The sequence below is a fragment of the Canis aureus genome, chromosome 13 (assembly GCF_053574225.1).
Source record: "Canis aureus isolate CA01 chromosome 13, VMU_Caureus_v.1.0, whole genome shotgun sequence".
Lineage (NCBI taxonomy): Eukaryota > Metazoa > Chordata > Mammalia > Carnivora > Canidae > Canis > Canis aureus.
The window spans coordinates 33,700,507-33,714,173 of NC_135623.1; the positions used below are offsets into that span (position 1 = coordinate 33,700,507).

General features: G+C 36.1%; 1 long non-coding RNA gene across 11 annotated transcripts in view; it reads left to right on the forward strand.

Annotated features, from left to right (window-relative positions):
- LOC144282262 (uncharacterized) overlaps window positions 1-13,667 on the forward strand; it is a 146,730-nt gene that overhangs the window by 113,222 nt on the left and 19,841 nt on the right. For 10 of the 11 annotated variants that reach the window (XR_013350637.1, XR_013350635.1, XR_013350636.1 and 7 more), the window contains 2 exons: window positions 742-893; window positions 4,711-4,778. This is a non-coding gene — a long non-coding RNA (uncharacterized LOC144282262). The remainder of the gene's footprint in view (window positions 1-741; window positions 894-4,710; window positions 4,779-13,667) is intronic. The other variant, XR_013350638.1, reaches the window with a different exon arrangement.

Consider the following 13,667-nt stretch of genomic DNA (forward strand, 5'->3'; position numbering starts at 1 on the left):
CTCCTCTAGGATTTTTATGGTTTCTTGTCTCACATTTAGGTCTGTCATCCATTTTGAATTTATTTTTGTGTATGGCATAAGAAAGTGGTCCAGTTTCATCATTCTGCATGTTGCTGCCCAATTTTCCCAACGCTATTTGTTCAAGAGACTTTTTCTCATTGGCTATTCTTTCCTGCTTTATTGAAAGTCAGTTGTGGGTAGTTGTGGGTCCATTTCTGGGTTCTCTATTCTCTACCATTGATTTATGTGTCTGTAACAAAAAAAAATCCTTTTAAAATGTAGACAAAAAAACATTTACATGTTAAAATATTTTATTAATATATTATTTAATATAATTTGATAATACTTTCCCTTAAAACTGAGTTTTAGTCGTGTTTTAAGATACTTACTTTTTTTGTTAAGATATTCTTGCTATAACAAAGTTTATTACTTCATGAATATTATGTGATCCTGAAAAATGGTGTTTGTGAAGTTTGCTAATGTTAGTTATAAAACGTCATTTTTTAAATCTACAAAATGGAGATAGTAAAGATCCAATTTATAAACTGTAATAAGCTGACAACTAAGTAATTCCAGTTGTCTTCCATGACACATGGTAGGATGGCACTTCTCAGTTCCCTTGATGTTAGTTGGGATTTGTGTCTTGTTTTGGTCACAAGTAGAAAAGATGTATGACACTTCAATTTGAAAGCTTCAAGAGCCTGTGTGTAAATTGTGACACTCAGTATTATGTCTTCTCAGAATTTGAATGTCAGAATTATGTGAACAGAGCCCTCAATCAGTGGTGAACATGTAAAAGGAGCAAGAAATCAACCTTTGTTGGTTCAAATCACTAAAATTTGGAGGTTGCTAAACAATGCTGTATAACCTAGTCAAAGTATGAGACAGTGCATGTAAGTATAGAGCACAGTGTTTAGCACAGGTATTATTATTTTTATAAAAGTTTCACATATGACTAATATAGACAAAATGCAATGTAAATACTATTGACTAGTTAGGACACATAAAACCCATATACTAAGAGTTAATTATATGCCCCTAATGCTAGTTTGTAATAAGTGAGACTGTTATACTTTCTTTCCTCATGTGTGCTGAGGTTTTACTAATAATGATTAATATAATTATTATAAAATTATAATTTATAGGAGGAAACTTTAATGTTTTGAGGATGAATATGTAAAGATACTGATACTTAAGAGGATATAGAAAACAGAATTAGGGGAACCCTGGGTGGCGCAGCGGTTTGGCGCCTGCCTTTGGCCCAGGGCGCGATCCTGGAGACCTGGGATCGAGTCCCGCGTCGGGCTCTCGGTGCATGGAGCCTGCTTCTCCCTCTGCCTGTGTCTCTGCCTCTCTCTCATCTCTCTCTGTGTGACTATCATAAATAAATAAATTTAAAAAAAATTAAAAAAAAAAAGAAATGGCCAAGAGAGGTTACTCAAAGCAAAGGAAATAAGATATTTGAAAATTACTGCTTTTAACCATGTGCTCTTCTGTATTTGATTAGATAACATGTGGAAGTATTGTTTTAATCCAGCTGCCTACTTGACAACTTCATTTGGATATCTCAAATGCACCTCAAAAGAAGAAATAACCAACACTGAATTCATAGTCTCTTTTTCCATTGTCTCCCGTATAGGTTAATGGCAGGAATCCATTAATCCAATCATCCTTGACACTTTCCTCCTCCTCATCCCCCTTGTCTTATTTTTCACTGAGTCCTATCACTCAATTTGATCTCTTAAATATCCCCTGAATATATAGGTTTCTCTCTTTCTCCATGGTTGCCTTTATTCTCTGCTCTTTACTATAATACTGAATTAGCTCTTCAGTGGTCTTGCCTAAATTCACTCTGAGCATTCTCATGAGAGTGTTGGTGATATTTTGAACTGCAAATGTGATTGTGTTTCTTACTCTTGCTTAAAACACACCAATGACTTCTAATTGCTTTTAGGATACAGAAAACACCCTTTCCTTAACAATGTGGGAGGCTGTGCATGGTGAAGCCATGTCACTGTCTTATATCTCTTACATCACTGTGTGCTTCCCTCTCTGTGCTCTGGTGGTCCACTCTAACTTTTTAAAATTCACATAGTCTATCTATTCACAGAACCTTTGCACATATTTTCTTCTGCCCAGTGTAACTATCCTTATCACCTTACTCTCTTCAATCTTAACCATTCGTCAGATCTCGGCCAAAGGGAAGCCAACTAACTCTGTTATACCAGTCCCAATCAGGTTCTTTTATTTTATACTCAAAAACCACATTCATTTGAATTAAAATATTCATCTAGCTTCTCTGAAGCTGAATACTATGCTGAATGAGAAAGTGACTGCATAGGTTTTTACTCAGTGTTTATATTGCTCCAATTAATATCTGATTATTAGTGACTGACAAATTGTAAAGAATCAAAAGTATTTTGTTATGAATTAATATATGGCCCACGGATCACTTATTCAAGCAATAATACAAACTTTGTCAGTCTTTCTATCGATATTCCTTCAAGTTATATACACTTTTTGCTTTTTCAATTTCTTCTTGGACCCTGATTTCTAGTCTTAATTGCTATCACGCAGTTTTATACAATGCTGAGGAAGCAGATTAAGGTAAATGTGCTGTACTCTCTAGTGCCTTCTTCTACTGCTTGAGGTTTGCTAGACCCCTGTGGATTTAAGGAGAAATAATTTTTTCCACATTTAGTGCTGATTGTAGTTTTTCTCTGTTCTCAGATGTTCTTATTTTTTTTTTATCATTTTCTCTATGTTACATATCCCTTGAAAAATAAATACTTATGTCCTGTTGGTATATGTAGTCAATTAAGCCAGTTTTTAATATTTACATTTTTCAGGTAATTATATTTAGGCTACTGTGTTTCCATGGAGAACTTTCACTTTTACCTGTAGATTGTAATTTGAGTCATTGTCAAGAGTGGCATATTGTGTTCTATGAACTAAGAATTTACTTTTTATAAATTCTGAAGTAAAGCATAAGGCTAAAGACAAAGTAGATGATTGCTTAATGGATGAAAACTTGATATTGTTTGAAAGAGGAAAAACAAATAGAAGTCAACATTAGTGATGCTTCTAGGCTTGTGTTTTTGTTTTGGAACTATCATGGAGCAGAAAAGTCTTGTCATCCTATGTAAGAGGCGAGGAAAGGATTTATGAGCTTATACAATTAGCCTCTTTATTTTCAGATGGAAAAAAAAATCACAGTATAGAGATTTTAAATTACCTAAGATAGTAGTGTGTTTTAAATGTATATATATTTTTAGATTTATATTTTTCCTGATTGCCTGCATATTGCTGCCCCAGATCGAGGTTAATTCAGAAACAAACAAGTCTCAATGTGTTGCCAATTAGCAGTCAATCTTTTTGATTCTGAGATAAATTTATGGATTAATTCTGATTAGATAAAATTGTTCCCAGAAGAGAACTGTGGAAATAAAACTAAATTATGTTATGTCGAGATTTTCTATTACATTTCAAGTTGAATGAATTACAAAAGAAATGACAAAGTTTCTTTAGTTAGACAGAAGTGGTATTTTGACATGAATAGAGAAAAGATCAAAGAGACAGAGATAAATTTCCACTTTCTCCTGACTTTTTCATCAAATTGCGGTTGAGTTTGACAAAAAAGCTCTTTTCTTTTGCTAACTCCCACATTCCATAAATTTGAGCTGAGAATCCTCAATAAGTGTCAAAGAAGATGCAACTTGCTATCTAGTTTTTCTTGCTTGAATGATCCAAAGAGCCATTTTCCAAACTGAAGGAAAATGCTATAATCCAGCTGTAAATTAAGAAGCTGTTCCATTGTGGAGACTGCTCTGGAAATGACTGTGAGAATTCTGCTATCTGTGTTGCTCTAATTCTCTGGAGACCCCAGCACTTACTCTGCAGATGGATTTCATTCTTTGAAATATCATTAAAAGTTACATTTTTTATAACAAATGCTCAATAGTGTTTTTTTAAAAGATTTATTTATTTATTTATTCGGGGGGGCGGGGGGCAGAGACACAGGCAGAGGGAGAAGCAGGCTCCATGCAGGGAGCCTGATGTGGGACTCGATCCTGGGTCTCCACGATCACACCCTGGGCTGCAGGGCTGCCCTCAATAGCGTTTATGTATATGATGCTTCTTTATAGCTTCTTCCTTTTAGAAAGATGCTAGGATAAAATAATCTAGAGATTAATTTACAAGTCTCTAGCTACATATAAAAACTGTGTTTCACTGATGAATAAATGTAGATTAACTTTATGTCTGATCAAGTAAAAAATTCCTATATTTTGGTTTGCTAGTTAAGGATGAAATATGGAGGGGCACTTGGGTGGTTCAGTCAGCTGAGCATCTGACTCTTGATTTCAGCTCAGATCACGATCCATCGCAGGGTGGTGGGATGGAGCCCAGAGACAGGCTCCCCACTCAGTAGGGAGTCTGCTTCTCTCTCTTTCTCTCTCAAAAGAATAAATATATTTTTTAAAAAGGATGAAATAAGGAAATTTTTTAAATTGCTATTTTCTTGGTTAGTGGACTAAATTCTGAGACAAAGCTGAATGAACAGTTAGATGCCTATGATATTCTATTTTTTATAAATTGGATTATCAAAGAACAATTTTATTTATCTTGAAGCATCAACATCCATATAACTAAAAGCAGATTTCCCTAGGAAATTTGAACTGATCTCTCATGGCATTTGCCTTTCCTTTACAGAAAGCTCTAAAATTTCATCCGGAAGATATAATTTTAGTTTTTTAAGATCATCAATGAACATTTATTAAGTAAGTACCTACTATATTGTAGACATTTTGCAAGGCACTGGTAGTTCAGAAAGAAAGCATGGTCTCTGATGTTGAAGACTATATGTCCGGAAAAAAGACCTGTAGTACATATTTACCATACGGTGTAATGTGTGCTTAGACAAGATTTTAAAGAAGAGTAGAATAAGGAGATAGATTGGGATTTAATATGTTGACAAACAGAATTTAGACTGTAACCCGGGGGATTGGGTTGAGTGAAAGAATCAGAAGTTGTGTGTGGGTGAACAAATTATAGCAACCAGATGGAAGCAACTGTAAGCGTTCTGAATTTGAAATAATAACTAGACACTTTTTATTGTTCAATGGAAATTGATAATAAGCTGTCCTTCAGTGTATTCTCTCAGCCCAGGCTGAAAACAACATGTCTCTCAATACGGATGTTGAAACATTCTCTAAATCTGGAAGTATTTCTTCTTCAGGGACTATGAATTCAGAGCTCGGAGGGAACTTTATTTAATAATCATTGCCCAGGAAGATGCTGATAATGGGGACTTGTCTGAGACTTTTGTGACACCAGTGCCATCCACTGCATCACAATACTTGCTGGCAGATATTTAAAAGAAAGCAATACTTTGAATGCAAATGGGGTCTAAATTGCGTACAGGCAGATTATATATGAGGAATAACACTCAGATGTTACTCCATTAGCATAAATCTTGTTTACTCTTTTCCAGATCATTTTTAACCTTTCAATAAAAGTAAAGATTCTCCTGTAATGTAATTTAAGCTACCAGCCTTCTTTGTAGTTCTCCTTACTTTCCCAAACACATTTAATGCTGAAATATTGTTCTTAATTAACTTGGTTACTACAGAAATAGGGTTGTTTTGTCCCTGAGCCTTGAAGCTTTTTCCTAGCTTTAGTTCACTATAAATCATCTTGAAGTTATGTAAATCCAGTTTAGCCATATGCCCCTGGCTTCTGATCACAGACAGACATGTTTTGAGTGCAGTACATTTTTTTTTGTTGTTGTTCTGGGCTGGGAGTGCTCTGTTTAATAACTCAATCACTTTTCTGCTTTGGTACCTTTCTTCATCTCCTTCTCTTTCCTGTGATTTGTGCCTTGACTTAATTACCTCTCTAAAATTTGATTTCATCATGTGTTTGTCAACGTACCTACAATTATCACTTACTTTGGTGGACCCGCCTCTTCAACCCATAGCTTCTAATTATGAGAGCAGCAAAGATGAATGTTTGAAAGGGGAAATCAGGATTTTTTTTCTCTTTTTTTTCCTGAGGAAGGTTATTTTAAATGTACTTTCAGAAAACCTCTTTCAACCAGAAATATGGCAAGAAAAGATTCTCAAGGGATTCCTTATGGTAGGATTTATTTATTTTTTTAAATTATTTTAGAACCTATGGAAGATGAAGCTGACACTGTGGTGTGGGTATCAGACACTGGACTGCATGTGGTCAATAAAGTCTGTACCAAGCTAGAGAAGACACAGAGAAGCAACCCTTTTATCATTGGGGCAAATTTTTTATCTTGGGGAAAATTTTTTTTTTTTAAGATTTTATTTATTTACTCATGAGAGACAGAGAGAGAAAGGCAGAGACATAGGCAGAGGGAGAAGCAGGCTTTATGCAGGGAGCCGGAGGTGGATCACACCCTGGGCTGAAGGCGACCCTAAACCACTGAGCCACCCGGGCTACCCTTGGGGCAATTTCCAACTGCAAATCACCAGTTGCAACTGAAACAATTGGAACATATGAGGTGTGTGTTTTATTTAAGTGAAAGATTTGAATTTGCAAAGACAAGAGCAGGTACCCAAATTCAGCCTTGGAAAAAAAGAAATCAGAGAAGTGAACCAAGAATAGATGCTCAGAATGCAATGTCACCAAAGTAGAGAACTTTCTACAATTAAAAAGTATATTGGACACATAATATGGCATATGAAGAGTTCTAGCCAAATAACCAAAACCTATGTTGTATCCCAACAATTATAAAGAGAGTCAGTATGTAGCATCATAAAATAGCCTGACCATGCCTGATTTATCTTTAATCTTTAGCACAAATTACCACATTATTTTGAGAAGGAATTTGTGATTAGTAAGGATGTATCTGTACTATACATACTGAAATTAATTACAAATCTGTATCAGAATCTTAGTAAGGAAATAGAATTTACTTCAGACAGTTGAAATAAAAAGACTTGGAAAAAAGACTATCTGGGTTTTTGGTTAAGAAAATAAGTAAGAATGATGAGATACCTAGAGCATAGCAACAGTGGGTAGCTGCTATCATCGCCAGAGGCAACTAAAATAATGCAGGCGCAGCCACTCAAAAAAAACCACAGTCAAGGAAGGAAGGACAGGGCATTGTCAGAGACGTGATACCATGCAGGGAAGAAATGTCCCAAGTTTTATTTCTACTGACCTCCAGTCTTCCGCTACTAATTTTTCTTGGCCATTCCGTGAAGCTGGTCAGTGGACAAGCCTAATAATTTACGATAGGTCGTCCTTAGAATTCAGCATCATGGGGCACAGCATATCAGAGAAGGTTTTCCTTCCTGAGTAAGGAAACACCTAGAACAACTTGTAACTGATTTGACTTAGTAAATTTGTATGATAGATTGAATTACAGGTCCTGATTTTATATTCCCCTGTATATAAGTCTTATAATCTGAGAGAGTTTGATACTCAAGATCTCTGTCTATAAATATAAATTTATAAGTCTTCAGATCCACACTCAGGTTCATCTTCCTACCTTTTGACTTTGAGGTTGGCCATGTGATTTACTTTGGCTAATGTTAGCAGATGTGATGTAAACAGAAGCTTAAACTTTCTTGCATAGTTTGGCTTGCTTGCTTGTACTTCTGCTGCTGCTAGGAGAGTACACTTCTATAACCTTTCAACCTGGGTTCCTTTCACCTCCCCCCGCCCCCACAATGACACATGGAACAGAGTGAAGCAGAGCTTTTCTAGTTGATCCATGTATGTGAAAATAAATGATTGTTTTTGAAAGCCACTGAATTTTGCACTGGTGTATTACACAGCAATACATGTGTAGCTGACTGATAAAGCATGCATGATCTCATTGCATGTATTACCCTTTAAAAATTTTGAGCATTAAAATAACAATTCAGGTAAATTAAAAGGTAGAGCTACCTGGAACTGAGAGAACCAAACTGCTACTGTGATCTTTATCTAGTGCTATCCTAGTCTCTACTCTTAAGTACCAATTTTAACTCAGTAGATGAGATATTGAATATTATAAAATCAGTGCCCTGGTAGAGTCTTGTCTTACGTGAATTACTGAAGAAACACTTCTTATAATTTATTTATAACTTATATTCTTATTTTAGTAATATAATGTCATATACATATAAAAAGAATATTTAATATACATGCAGAGCGTATATATAACACTATTATGGATTCCTGGAGCCCCTTCCCTAATGCATGTACTAGAACATTTTCAGTGTTTAGTATCTATGTATTCTTCCCCTATTCTATTCCCCTGTGTTCCTCTTCCTGATTAGTGAAAATAAAACTGAAACACAGTCTTTGGATCCTTTAAACAGTTTGTGTGTCATCTATATTGTTTCTTGGTGCTCTACTTTATTTGTTTCTGTTGTTGGATAATATTCAGTTGTGATTATGCGCCATACTTTATTTAGTAAGTTTCATGTCAGTGGATATTCATGTCAGTAGAGTATTCAACTCTACTTTCCTTGTCACAGTGTTGTATAAATGAGGGTAATCATATGGTGAGAAGAAAGTATAATAACGTATTGGTTACTATCATCTTGACACAACATATACAATCATGGTAATCATTTCCAGGAATGTGAATTATTCTAGTAAGAATTCTTGAGTTCATATGACATAGATTTTGAGTATTGTACTCTTTCAGATTAAAATGAACTTAATAAAATTGCTACCAGAAGCAGATAAAAAAATCTGGCCCTCTAGAGATTAGGTTCATTTACTGAAGGAAATGAACTGGCATTTCTTTAACACTTACTAGGTATATAGGACATTAAACTTTCTCCTGATATAGGTATAATAATGAACTCAATGCAGAATATGTATGAACATTTATACAATTAAGTTATTTTCAGCTAGAACTCCAAGAAAATAAAGTGATCCTTTCCACAAGACAGCTTTAAAGTGCCACAGTGCCTAAAAAAACAATAGAAAGAAAAATATAAATACAGAAAGCTCAAGCTTAGTTTAAAAAGAGATACCACAAAAGTTAGACATTTGTATTAACAAGCAAGACTGGGAACTAATATTTTGAAGAACATGATAGAAGAAGGAAAAACCTCTTGTAGAAATCAACTTTTAAAATTTTTAAAATTCAGAAGCAAAAACTTCATGAAATAATACATAAAACTTTCTGTGATTAATAGAGTCCTGAAATTACATAAATGGATCTTCTAACCTGGTAGATCAACCAACGTTCTAACCTGGTAGTTGGGGACAGGATAATGTGATGTCCTCCAAAGAGAATCCTTTTATAGTTCATTAGTAAAAAAACAAAAAACAAAAAACAAAAACAAACAGAAAACAAAGTTCACAAAAGTAGTTATCAGTAGTTTTTTATCTGATGGAAGTGAGACTGACATTATAATCCTTCTATATATCCTTTATAGTCTGTTATTGATACAGATATAGTTGATATAGATGTTTTAATTCCAGAAATCAAGTTCAGTCACTAAAAAACCACTTTAGTTACCTTCATAATCCCTAAGATTAAAAAAAAAAAAAAAAGCTCTACATATTGAAATACATAGGCAGTGCATGGACAGAATGAGCACATCCTCATTATTTGAGCTGAAGTTCTGATGCTCAGTGTGAAGATACTTAGGTAAGCATACCTTTCTTATGTACCTTGGTCTCTCCAGTATGCTACAAATAACATTGTCACATAGCTGATCAGAAACAGAAGCTACAGAGCTTCAAAGCATTGGTTTAGTTCTTTTTCTTTCACACCTTGGTGCCTAAATACCTATCCTAATTGCTAACATCTGCTAAAGAGAAAATGTTGAAACCCTTTGCTCCTAAAGCTATATGTCTCTCTGACTTAGGTAGCTTGAATGGCCACGTGCCAACTAAGATAAAGTCACTTCCAGGGGCTCCTGGGTGACTCAGTTAAGCATCTAACTTTTGATTTCAGCCCAGGTTATGATCTCAGGGTCCTGGGATCAAGCCCTGCCTGGGGCTCTGTGCTCAGCATGGAGTCTGCTTGAGATTTTCTCTTTCCTCCTCCCTCTCCCCTTTCCCCTGCTCTTGCACACATGTGTTTGCACACATGTGTTATCTCTCTCTCTCTTACTCTTTCTCAATAAATCTTAAAAAAAAAAAAGGATAAGGTCACTACCAAAGAAAAAGATTGTACTTTAACTCCAGTTAGCTATCACTAAACTTTATGCCACTGGTCACAACATAGATAGAGCGTTATTATGAATGGATGGAAGCACATCCACAATCATTAAAGGAAAACAAACTCTTATACATTCTATTTATTGCTGTTAGACAATCTGCACCGTCTTTGCATCCATTACATTATATGATATTCTTTGCCAAGGACAATTAAAAGTCCTAAATACATAAGGGGCTATTGTATCCAAGGTTGTGTTAAGTTGCCAGCCATCTGGAGATGAGTTTAAATTTTAGCTGATGGGATTAAGGATGCTCATAATCATTGCTGTTAATATTGATGAAACATTCCTGGACTATAGATTGGTAGACAAAAAATGTTTGACATATACTGATATGAGATTAGGAGCAATCTAGTAGGTTTCCAGGAGAGACTTATGTATTCTTTCCTGGAAATTGTTGTAGACGCCTTGCAGTCTGGTGTAGTAAAAAATCTGTCCTCCCCCCCCAGTCAGAACAGATGATCTAATGTCTACAGATCCATTCCAAACCTATGTCAGGGAACTAACAAGACAAGACAATACAAAGAATAGAACAAATAGATTTTTCATAACCTTTTTGAAACCTGTTACCTGCAACAACAGATTAATCTGAGCACCTGTTATGTGAATAATATAAATCATCTCACAATTAACTGGAGTATATATTACATGTAGTTAACCTAACAGCTATTATCCTTATCACTTAATCATAATTTGAACTAGACTAAAAAAAGAAAAAACGGAGCTGGTAGTAAAACTCTTATTATGATTGCAATGTCTTTCCAAGGGGTATTGTGGATAATGGTGATAATTTTATAAGATAAAGTACTATATTTGGGGCGTTCTTAGCACATGTGAGAGTGACTCCTCTAATAAAGCTAAAAAAGCTTTCCCTTCCCTATATTTGATTTAACACAGGGGTCTGGCTTTACTCTATTTTGATATCACGTTTCACACACTGTAGAAACCTTTAACAGCAGCCCTTTTAAAGACATACTCCTACCCTAAGCTTCTTTGCTCTCCCACTGCTTCTATATCAACTCAGATCTTTCGTTGTTTCCTCTTTTTTTTTTTTTTTTTCTTTCTTTGACCACTTTGGTTCAATGGCAGTTTTATCCCCTTGAAAGCACATTAAATCAGTTAGAAAAAAACAGGTACCATGCTGATTTCACTTCTGCAGAAATACGGCTATATTGCACTCACCCCGTAAGCTCTTCAGCTTGACACAACGCTATGAAATTACCTCCACTCTCACTGTTTCAAACAAACCTTTGCAACCACAGATCAAGACTTTTAAAAGTTCACTTCCTGATTTGCAGCAGCTCACTGAATGTTTTCCCAGCTTCAAACATGATGTTCCAAAGGAACAGTGAAGCTTCTAATGTTTGAAAAGCAGCAGGGATTCAGTTCTTTAATGGAGAACATTCAAATTTGCAGTCCCAAACTGGCAGTGCGGGGGTGTCACATTTCCCACAATCTGCTGTAAGTAAGGCCTGCAGGTGTAACAACCTTGTCACATGTCTAAATGAGCACAACTGCTCCTTCTATATGCTGTAAGGGTTTATCTCCCCCCTGTTCTGCTTGCTTGCTACAAATCATTTTCAGAAAAGCAGTCAGAAGAATGCACTAATAACATTTCTACTTCCCACCCCCCCAAATTGTGAATCTCTTGAGATCCCTGGCCCTTAACAGATAAACCAAGTATCATTTTCATGCATTTGGTAAGACTGTGTCACATTAAATGCAGACTAGAAATCAAATATCAGCTTTCAAAAGAACATTGCAGATCCAGTTTCCTTTGACTCACTAGGATCTCATCTCCTCTAAACTTCCACAGGAGATACAAAGGCGAGAGTAGCACAAACAGGATATTTAGACTCAGAAGACCAAGAACAGTAATAGCTTGCTCAGCTGCTTTCTCTGTTATCCTGGCTGAGCTTCCTAAATTTCCAAAGCTTCTGTGCTCTTATCTGTCAAAAAGGGGGAAATTGGCTTAGTGTAAGAAGTAAATGAGACTGTGTCCTCTATCTAACCATTCAGACTCTCAGCAAACACCTTTTTTTTAAATAATAAATATATTTCTTATTGGTGTTCAATTTGCCAACATACAGAATAACACCCAGAGCTCATCCCGTCAAGTTCCCCCCTCAGTGCTTGCCACCCAGTCACCTCCACCCCCCCATCCACCTCCCCTTCCACCACCCCTAGTTCTTTTCCCAGAGTTAGGAGTCTTCCATGTTCTGTCTCCCTTTCTGATATTTCCTACCCATTTCTTCTCCCTTCCCCTCTATTCCCTTTCACTATTATTTATATTCCCCAAATGAATGAGACCATATAGTGTTTATCCTTCTCCGATTGACTTATTTCACTCAGCATTATACCCTCCAGTTCCATCCACGTCGAAGCAAATGGTGGGTATTTGTCATTTCTAATGGCTGAGTAATATTCCATTGTATACATAAACCACATCTTCTTTATCCATTCATCTTTCGATGGACACAGAGGCTCATTCCACAGTTTGGCTATTGTGGACATTGCTGCTAGAAACATTGGGGTGCAGGTGTCCCGGCATTTCATTGCATCTGTATCTTTGGGGTAAATCCCCAGCAGTGAAATTGCTGGGTCGTAAGGCAGGTCTATTTTTAACTCTTTGAGGAAACTCCACACAGTTTTCCAGAGTGGCTGCAGCAGTTCACATTCCCACCAACAGTGTAAGAGGCTTCCCTTTTCCCCGCATCCTCTCCAACATTTGTAGTTTCCTGCCTTGTTAATTTGCCCCATTCTCACTGGTGTGAGGTGGTATCTCGTTGTGGTTTTGATTTGTATTTCTCTGATGGCAAGTGATGCAGAGCATTTTCTCATGTGCATGTTGGCCATGTCTATGTCTTCCTCTGTGAGATTTCTCTTCATGTCTTTTGCCCATTTCATGATTGGATTTTTGTTTCTTTGGTGTTGAGTTTAAGAAGTTCTTTATAGATCTTGGAAACTAGCCCTTTATCTGATATGTCATTTGCAAATATCTTCTCCCATTCTGTAGGTTGTCTTTGAGTTTTGTTGACTGTATCCTTTGCTGTGCAAAAGCTTCTTATCTTGATGAAGTCCCAATAGTTCATTTTTGCTTTTGTTTCTTTTGCCTTCCTGGATGTATCTTGCAAGAAGTTACTGTGGCTGAGTTCCAAAAGGGTGTTGCCTGTGTTCTCCTCTAGGATTTTGATGGAATCTTGTCTCACATTTAGATCTTTCATCCATTTTGAGTTTATCTTTGTGTATGGTGCAAGAGAGTGGTCTAGTTTCATTCTTCTGCATGTGGATGTCCAATTTTCCCAGCACCATTTATTGAAGAAACTGTCTTTTTTCCAGTGGATAGTCTTTCCTGCTTTGTCGAATATTAGTTGACCATAAAGTTCAGGGCCCATTTCTGGGTTCTCTATTCTGTTCCATTGATCTATGTGTCTGTCTTTGTGCCAGTACCACACTGTCTTGATG